The 9,585-nt window shown below is 37.5% G+C and overlaps 1 long non-coding RNA gene across 1 annotated transcript; it reads left to right on the top strand.

Moving 5' to 3' along the window:
- Positions 1-8,847: 8,847 nt before the first annotated feature.
- On the top strand, positions 8,848-9,232 carry LOC145551313 (uncharacterized). The gene is made up of 2 exons (XR_014087123.1): positions 8,848-8,905; positions 8,976-9,232. It is a non-coding gene; the product is annotated as an uncharacterized LOC145551313 (long non-coding RNA).
- The last annotated feature ends 353 nt before the right edge of the window (positions 9,233-9,585 follow it).

Raw genomic sequence — 9,585 nt, 5'->3', positions numbered from 1 at the left:
TACAAATAAACATGATTAATTGATTGAACAGAAATGATTAAAAGAAGTGACATTGCTGGTGGGAGATACCATCTAACTGTTGCCTCTTAAATAAAGAAAAATGTATGATAAACTATTTAACTTTGAAATATTGAATGAAAGTTACAAAATATTACTCAAATAGTTTTTTCTTATTCCTGGAAAAAAAATCAGACCTTGTGTGCTTCAGAAACAAAATGGAATTCTCCTTTTGTTGTATCCCTCCTCCTCTATCAACTTGGTACAATCCGACAAGTCCAGGTGCAAGCCATTAGTATTAATTTAACTTGTTTCATTTGTTTTGCGTGGAGAAAGAGGTAAGACTCATACAGAATCTCTTAAGACATTTAAGTACATATAGTTTAGTAATTTTGCAGAATGTTGTAGGTTACTTGATGCTTGGATACACCAAAGCATCTGATTTGCAGCAGTTTAGCTAGTAATTACCAACCATGTTAGCCAGTGTACCAGAGTTTAAAGGGAAGGTGGCTCACTCCAGAATGAGATAAAACTGTATTTGGTCATTTTCTGTACATTAGTGAGTGATATTGTTTCACAGGCACAAATCCTAGATAGTAATCATTAGTATTAAGATGATGTTTTAATTTTTTAAAGATTTTGAGAACCTGTCAATAGAAAGTCAATTATGTAGAACTGTGTACTTCAGTACATCATTTTCGCATAAAATAACACCAAATCATATTATGTACAGCAGGGGTGTCAAACTCAAGGTCTTGAGGGCTGGTGTCCAGCAACATTTAGATGTGTTTCTGATGTCACATGGCTGGATCAGATGGGATGGTCATCAACTTGACTGCACTGAGAGGCTATTTCAGTAATATACTTAAGGTGTTTTAGACCAGACAGACATGTAAAAGTTGCAGTACACTGGCCCATGAGGCCTGGAGTTTGACACCCCTGGTGTACAGTATCATGTTGTTACTCAGCAACACATTCTCTGATCTTTGCAGAAGATGTCAGCAAAGAGGTCTCAGAGAGCAAACATGATTCCAATTGTTATTGCTCCTTAGGTGAAGATAAAGAAGGATTTGATGTAAAATACCCCAATTCATTTAAAGGTAAGTTGTGACTTTATTATGCATAGGATTCCAGTGTTTATTAAAGGATTGTTTTTTCCTTTGTTTTGCTTTTTCACTTTTAAACTATTTTTATACTACACATTATTAGCATAGATCATGTTCGATGATCATATATATATATATATATATATATATATATATATATATATATATATATATATATATATATAATGTGTGTTTATATATATATGTATGAGGACTGAGTTTTGAAATTACAAGTACAAAATAATGAGTTGCATTCAGTTGACAAAAAATGTTTAAGTAACCACAGAAAGACATACAATTAGATCAATTGACTGATTTTGAAAAATGTTAATTTCATTTGCTACTATTTGATATATCTGCAATGTTTAAAGTTTATCCTACTTATTATGTGTGCCTACAGGTAGAGGTGTGTTCAGCTAAAGGTGCTTTGCTCATACAGTTGGTGGACTTTATTTATGGAATAATTCAGTGTACATCCCTTCATTTCAGATTTCCAAAGTTGAACTGTCAGGCTGGTGATGTGTACATGCGGATCCTGTTCAACCAACCCTCCAGAGGTAATTTTGGTCTCCAACGACCAACTTATTCTCTAAAATAAAGTAATTGAAATGATATTAAATATTGTTCAAACACACATGTGTTGTGTAATACTAGATATGTTAGCTGCATAAAAAGGAGGACTGAGTTTTGAAAGGACAAGTATAGAAGAATGAAAATTACATTTAGAAGTGCACATACACACAGGTCCTGTGTAATACTCAAAATGTAAGGTGCAGGAATAGGGAGGACTGAGTTTTGAAATTACAAGTACGGAAGAATGAAAGTTACATTGAGGAGCACACATACACACAGGTCCTGTGTAATACTCAAAATGTAAGGTGCAGGAATAGGGAGGACTGTTTTCTACAATGGGAACAAACTCACATATAGTGAGTGTTCTTTACATTTCAGATTTCCAAAGATGAACTGTGTCAGGCTGGTGACGTGGATGCATGCGGATTCTGTTCAATCAACCCTTGCAGATGTAATTTTGGTCTCCATCGACCAACTTATTCTCTAAAATAAAGTAATTGAAATGATATTAAGTACTGTTCAAACACATAGGTGTTGTGTAATACTAAATATGTTAGCTGGATTAAAAGGGAGGACTGAGTTTTGAAATTACAAGTATAGAAGAATGAAAATTACATTTAGAAGCACACATACACACAGGTCCTGTGTAATACTCAAAATGTAAGGTGCAGGAATAGGGAGGACTGAGTATTGAAATTACAAGTACAGAAGAATGAAAGTTACACTGAGGAGCACACATACACACAGGTCCTGTGTAATACTCAAAATGTAAGGTGCAGGAATAGGGAGGACTGTTTTCTACATTGGGAACAAACTCACATTTAGTGAGTGTTCTTTACATTTCAGATTTCCAAAGATGAACTGTGTCAGGCTGGTGATGTGGATGCATGCGGATTCTGTTCAACAAAAGCTTGCAGAGGTAATTTTGGTCTCCATCGACCAACTTGTTCTCTAAAATAAAGTAATTGAAATGATATTAAGTACTGTTCAAACACGTAGGTGTTGTGTAATACTAAATATGTTAGCTGGATTAAAAGGGAGGACTGAGTTTCGAAATTACTAGTATAGAAGAATGAAAATTACATTTAGAAGCACACATACACTCCTGATCAAAATCTTAAGACCAGTTAAGACCAATTAAAAAACTGCAAGAATTTGCATTTCGCACTATTGGATCTTAAGAAGGTACTAAGTAGAGCTTCACAATGTTAAAAGAAGAAATCAGCATAAGAGACAAAAACTTTTGAGTGGGGAATTCATTGAAAACTGCATTTACACTCAAACATGATTTTTTTCAGCTGATCAAAAGTTTAAAACCATAGCTCAAAAAAACCAGAGAACCCCCCCAAAATAGAAATCAGAGTGTCAAAAAAGGATTCGGTAATGAGTAGCTCCACCATTCTTGTGGAGCTACAAGAATGGTAGCTCTTCAAGAATGATTGAAGTTGATGACTTCAATCATTTAGGCATGCTTGATGCCAATGTTTCCAGGAGGCTAGTGGAAATGTTGCTCCAAGTGTTGAAGATGGCTTCACGAAGGGCATTCACTGTCTGGAACTGATGCCCATTTTTGTAAACTTCCGTTGCCATCCATCCCCAAATGTTCTCAATTGGGTTTAGATCCGGGGAACATGCACGATGGTCAAAAAGAGTGATGTCATTCTCTTGGAAGACCTCCTTTGTCAGGCGGGCATTGTGAACTGCAGCATTGTCCTGTTGAAAAACCCAATCATTACCACACAGACAAGGGCCCTCAGTCATGAGGGATTCCCGCTGCAACATCTCCACATAGCCAGCTGCTGTTTGACGCCCCTGCACAACCTGAAGCTCAATTGTTCCATTGAAGGAAAACGCACCCCAAATCATGATGGCGCCCCCACCACTGTGCCATGTAGAAAACATCTCAGGTGGGATCTCCTTGTCATGCCAGTAACGTTGGAAGCCATCAGGACCATCAAGGTTAAATGTTTTCTCATCAGAGAAGATAACTTTCTTCCACCTTTCAATGTCCCATGTTTGGCGCACCCTTGCAAAGTCCAAACGGGAAATTTTGTGGCGTTGAAGAAGACATGGCCTTTGAAGACGTTTTTTGTTTTTGTTTCTTGTTTCTGAAGCCCTTCTCTCTCTCGCAGATGCAGTCTGATGGTTATTGGGCTGCAGTCAGCACCAGTAATGGCCTTAATTTGGGTAGAGGATCGTCCCGTGTCTTGACGTACAGCCAATCAGATTCTGCGGCTCAGAGCTGGTGACATCTTTTTGGGTCTACCACTTGACTTTTTTGTTCCATAACCCTCAGGATCATTTAAAAAATGCAAAATGACTGTCTTACTGCGTCTAACCTCAGCAGCGATGGCACATTGTGAGAGGCCTTGCTTATGCAGCTCAGCAATCCTACTACGTTCAAAGTCAGTGTGCTTTTTTGCTTTTGCCATCACGAGGTCTTGACAGTGTAAAGACTTGACAGAAAATGACATGGAATCCAGAGTTTGGCACATCTTTTGGCTTTTAAAGACTATGGTCTTAAACTTTTGATCAGCTGAAAAAAATCATGTTTGAGTGTAAATGCAGATTTCAGAAAATTGCCTGCTCAAAAGTTCTTGTCTCTTGCACTGATTTTTTCCTTTAACATTGTGAAGCTCTAATTAGGACCTTCTTAAGATTTAATAGTGCAAAATGCAAATTCTTGCAATTTTTTGACTGGTCTTAAGATTTTGATCAGGAGTACTCACAGGTCTTGTGTAATACTCAAAATGTAAGGTGCAGGAATAGGGAGGACTGAGTTTCGAAATTACAAGTACAGAAGAATGAAAGTTACATTGAGAAGCACAAATACTCAGGTCCTGTGTAATACTCAAAATGTGAGGTGCAGGAATAAGGACTGTTTTCTACATTGGGAACAAACTCACATTTAGTGAGTGTTCTTTACATTTCAGATTTCCAAAGATGAACTGAGTCAGGGTGGTGACGTGGATGCATGTGGATTCTGTTCAACCAACCCTCCAGAAGTAATTTTGGTCTCAATCGACCAACTTATTCTCTAAAATAAAGTAATTGAAATGATATTAAGTACTGCTAAAACACATAGGTGTTGTCTAATATTAAATATGTTGGCTGCATAAAAAGAGAGGACAGAGTTTTGAAATTACAAGTATAGAAAAATGAAAATTGCATTTAAAAGCGCACATACACACAGGTCCTGTGTAATACTCAAAATGTAAGGTGCAGGAATAGGGAGGACTGAGTTTCGAAATTACAAGTACAGAAGAATGAAAGTTACATTGAGAAGGACACATACTCACAGGTCCTGTGTAATACTCAAAATGTAAGGTGCAGGAATAAAGAGGACTGTTTTCTACATTGGGAACACACTCACATTTAGTGAGTGTTCTTTACATTTCAGATTTCCAAAGATGAACTGTGTCAGGCTGGTGATGTGGATGCATGCGGATTCTGTTCAACCAACCTTGCAGAGGTAATTTTGGTCTCCATCGACCAACTTATTTTCTAAGATAAAGTCTTTGAAATGATATTAAGTACCAGTGGTCCCCATCCTTTTTATCACCGCGGACCGGTGAAGACTTGGCAATTTTCTGTGGCTCGGGTTCTTCTTTTTTTACCCCGAATTTCCCCTTACAACAATCTTAGAACGTTGCTTGCGATAATCGTAACCGTTCATCCTGCCATCTATGGCATGCTAAGACTGATCGCATCCAGTCGTTGGAACATTGGGACTGCTCCGATCTAAAATCGGGCATATTCTGACAGCTTGTAGGGTTTTCCTTGATTGGGAGCTAGAACTCAACCTGTTTAATTTGACAGGCAGCCAATCAGAAAGCGCTGTGACATAGCTCATGGAGGGGAATCCCAAACAGCTGAGCTGACATTCCCAAAATGAGTCCAGTGGACATCGGAGATATGTGGAAACAGCATGAATGTTTATTCAGCATTTCGTACAAAGAATATCCACAGAAATGATGACGAGTGGAGTTGGAGCAAAATTGCTACCACAGTTGATAAACCCGGTAACTTTTCAGCTATCCATCATTAAATTAACGTGACACAAGGCTATTCATTCAGTCAAGGCTTGATGCTTACACTAGCTATATGCATTGCAGGTAGATTGTAGTTGTGACATCATTTTGTACTAAAGCCTGCTCACATGGCAAGATTTGCTCCTGTTATGTGGCTAGACACACAAACCTGTTGTACTTTTATCAGCTCTGTGGTCACAGAATTTGGAAAATCGTCTGACAATCCTAAAATCTTGCCGTGTGAACCAGACTTAAGACTTACAAGCTATACTCCTCTTTTCTGGTCTCGATCACTGCCATAATGCTCTCTGACTCTGGTCGCTATGCTAACGTTCACACATCCCTTCAATATAAGATTTGAAAATGCCACAAAAACAAATGTTTATTTTCATGAAAATTTTAACTTACGACAATGACAAATTAATGGGAGACCTGAGCTTGTTTCTCTGCAATGAGATGATCCCACCTTGGAAACGATGACACACAATGCAGAGGGTGTAATGGCAAAGCAGTTTGAAGCTCCATTGACTCATTTGTAAGCCGGTACATATTATGCAGAGTGGGCTTGGAACATGGGAGTCACCTACAGGTAAAGGATAAATCCACTCTCCTGTCTCTGGTCCTTTTCCCCTTTTCCAAAGAAACTTTCCAAACATATCGCTTTCTTACTCATTGTGGGCTCAATGTTGGTGAGCAAGACGTAACCAAGAGAATCCGGTTAAAGGGTTTTCAAAATAAACGATCCTCCATACTCAGACAATATGTAACACGAAAATATTTTTCTTGTGCGGCCCGGTACCAATTGGTTCACGGACTGGTACTGATCTGCGGCCCTGTGGTTGGGGATGACTGTTAAGTACGGTTCAAACACACAGGTCTTGTGTAATACTTGATATGTAAGCTGCATAAAAAGGGAGGACTGAGTTTTGAAATTACATATACAAAAGAATGAAAGTTACATTTAGAAGCGCACATACACACAGGTCCAGTGTAATACTCAAAATGTAAGGTGCCGGAATAAGGAGGACTACGTTTTGAAATTACAAGTACAGAAGAATGAAAGCTGCTTTTAGAAGCGATCATACACACAGGTCCTGTGTAATACTCAAAATGTAAGGGGCAGGAATAGGGAGGACTGTTTTCTAAATTGGGAACAAACTCATATTCAGTGAGTGTTCTTTATATTTCAGATTTCCAAAGATGAACGGTGTCAGGCTGGTGACGTGGATTCAGGCGGGTCATGTTCAATCAACCATCCAGAGGTAATTTTGGTCTCCAACGACCAACTTATTTTCTAAAATACAGTTTTTGATATGATGTTAAGTACTGTTCAAACACACAAGTCTTGCGTAACACTTGATATGTAAGCTGCATAAAAGGAGAGAACTGAGGTTTGAAATTACAAGTACAAAAGAATGAAAGCTACATTTAGAAGCGCACATACACGCAGGTCCTGTGTAATACTCAAAATGTGAGGTGCAGGAATAGGGAGGACTGAGTATTGAAATTACAAGTACAGAAAAATTAAAGTCACATTTAGGAGTGCACATACACACTGGTCTTGTGTAATACTCATCATGTAAGTTGCAGAAATTTGGAAAGCTGAATTTTGAAATTACAGGTAGAAAAGAATGAAAATTACATTTAGAAACGCACATACACACAGGTCCTGTGTAATACTCAAAATATAAGGTGCAGGAATAGTGAGGACTGAGTATTAAAATTACAAGTACAGAAAAATTAAAGTCACATTTAGGAGTGCACATACACACTGGTCTTGTGTAATACTCATCATGTAAGTTGCTGAAATTTGGAAACCTGAATTTTGAAATTACAGGTTGAAAAGAATAAAAATTACATTTAGAAATGCACATACACACAGGTCCTGTGTAATACTCAAAATATAAGGTGCAGGAATAGTCAGGACTGAGTATTGAAATTACAAGTACAGAAAAATTAAAGTCACATTTAGGAGTGCACATACACACTGGTCTTGTGTAATACTCATCATGTAAGTTGCAGAAATTTGGAAAGCTGAATTTTGAAATTACAGGTAGAAAAGAATGAAAATTACATTTAGAAACGCACATACACACAGGTCCTGTGTAATACTCAAAATATAAGGTGCAGGAATAGTGAGGACTGAGTATTGAAATTACAAGTACAGAAAAATTAAAGTCACATTTAGGAGTGCACATACACACTGGTCTTGTGTAATACTCATCATGTAAGTTGCAGAAATTTGGAAACCTGAATTTTGAAATTACAGGTAGAAAAGAATGAAAATTACATTTAGAAACGCACATACACACAGGTCCTGTGTAATACTCAAAATATAAGGTGCAGGAATAGTGAGGACTGAGTATTGAAACTACAAGTACAGAAGAATGAAAGTCACATTTAGGAGTGGACATACACACGGGTCCTGTGTAATACTCAAAATGTAAGGTGCAGAAATTTGGAGGACTGAGTTTTGAAATTACATGTAGAAAAGAATGAAAGTTAAGTTCAGATGAGCACAGACACATGGATCCTCTGTAATAAACTGGATAGGTTCATACATTAGGTGAACATTGTTTTATTTTTAGAAACAATCATTCAGTTTTTATCCCTTCATTTTAGCTCTCCATAGAGATGCCTTGTCAGGCTGCTGAGTTGGATGCATGCAAATTATTTTCTGGCAACTCACCTGACATAAGTTTTATCTCAATGACCTTTTTATTTTCTAAAATAGTCATGAGAATACTAAGTACTGTTCAAACACATGATTATTACGATTCAAACAATTAATCATAACAATTCAATGGTTTTGATACCTACACAAGTGTCAGGATCAAATTCTTATTTTAAGATTACACTTTTTTCGGTTAACAGTGGTTAACTGTGTGTGAGATCATGATATCATTCATGATGAAATGTCAAGTTTAGAAAATGTTTTATGTGAAGGACTGTTTTCACCTCTGAAATGGAGTGGTGTGTGATGTAAAGGTAATTTTTTGAGGATGGGAATTGGGTTCATCTTTTGAATATGATCTTCCATGTCTAGTTGTGCTGTATGTTGAAATTGAGTCATAGTGCAGCACTGACTTTTTAAATACTTATACTACCTCCCTTTGTCAATTCTTACTTTTCTCTGTCTAGTTTGCAACCAGTCCCCGCACAAAATGTGTTATTGTAAATAAAAGGAGGACATCACTGGTAAGCTTTTAGTAGAAATATTCTTGCTGAAACGCTTTCAATGTATACAAAATATGTTTTTAATCAACAGGTCTGTCCAGAACAAAGTTCAAGTGAAGCGATATCATCAGAAGAGGAGTATGCTCCTGATTCCGTAGATGATTCAGACATCTCATGGGATGACAAATGCACTCCACAGAAATATGGACTAGTTATTGTCCATATTTCCATTTTTGGACTTCTTAATGCACATAAATTTTATGTTTTTTGTATGTGTATGCCATGGTCCTGATAAATAAAATTGGCCCTGACAATTACTGTTGGTGTCATGGGCGGAGCCAAGCACCTCATTATCGTTTGTCCTTTTAATACAGCATTGGGTCACATTCTTGTATTTTGAGTTCTGAAGTGTGTATCTAAATTTTTAAGTGAGATCTATGTTGTGTAGCACTAACAAGATTTTTGACAACTTACTACGTCTTTCTAGCATAAGTGGAAAGGGGTGTCCGTTTAGTGTTGCAAAAAACTGGTTTGAAAAAAGTGTCCTGCTAGTACACCAAAACCAGTATAGGTGTGTGTGTGTGTGTGTGTGTGTGTGCGCGCGCATCTATTCCCAGGACCTGGGCAGCCTATCAAGCAGCTATCCATCCTTTGTGACGATCAATATTTATGAATCCCTGTGGACCTGTGGTATGAAGCAT

This window comes from Poecilia reticulata, chromosome 4, assembly GCF_904066995.2.
Source record: "Poecilia reticulata chromosome 4, P_reticulata-male-v2, whole genome shotgun sequence".
NCBI classification, from domain to species: domain Eukaryota; kingdom Metazoa; phylum Chordata; class Actinopteri; order Cyprinodontiformes; family Poeciliidae; genus Poecilia; species Poecilia reticulata.
The sequence above is the reverse complement of the archived record's forward strand: the minus strand, read 5'-3'. Positions and strand labels throughout refer to the sequence as shown.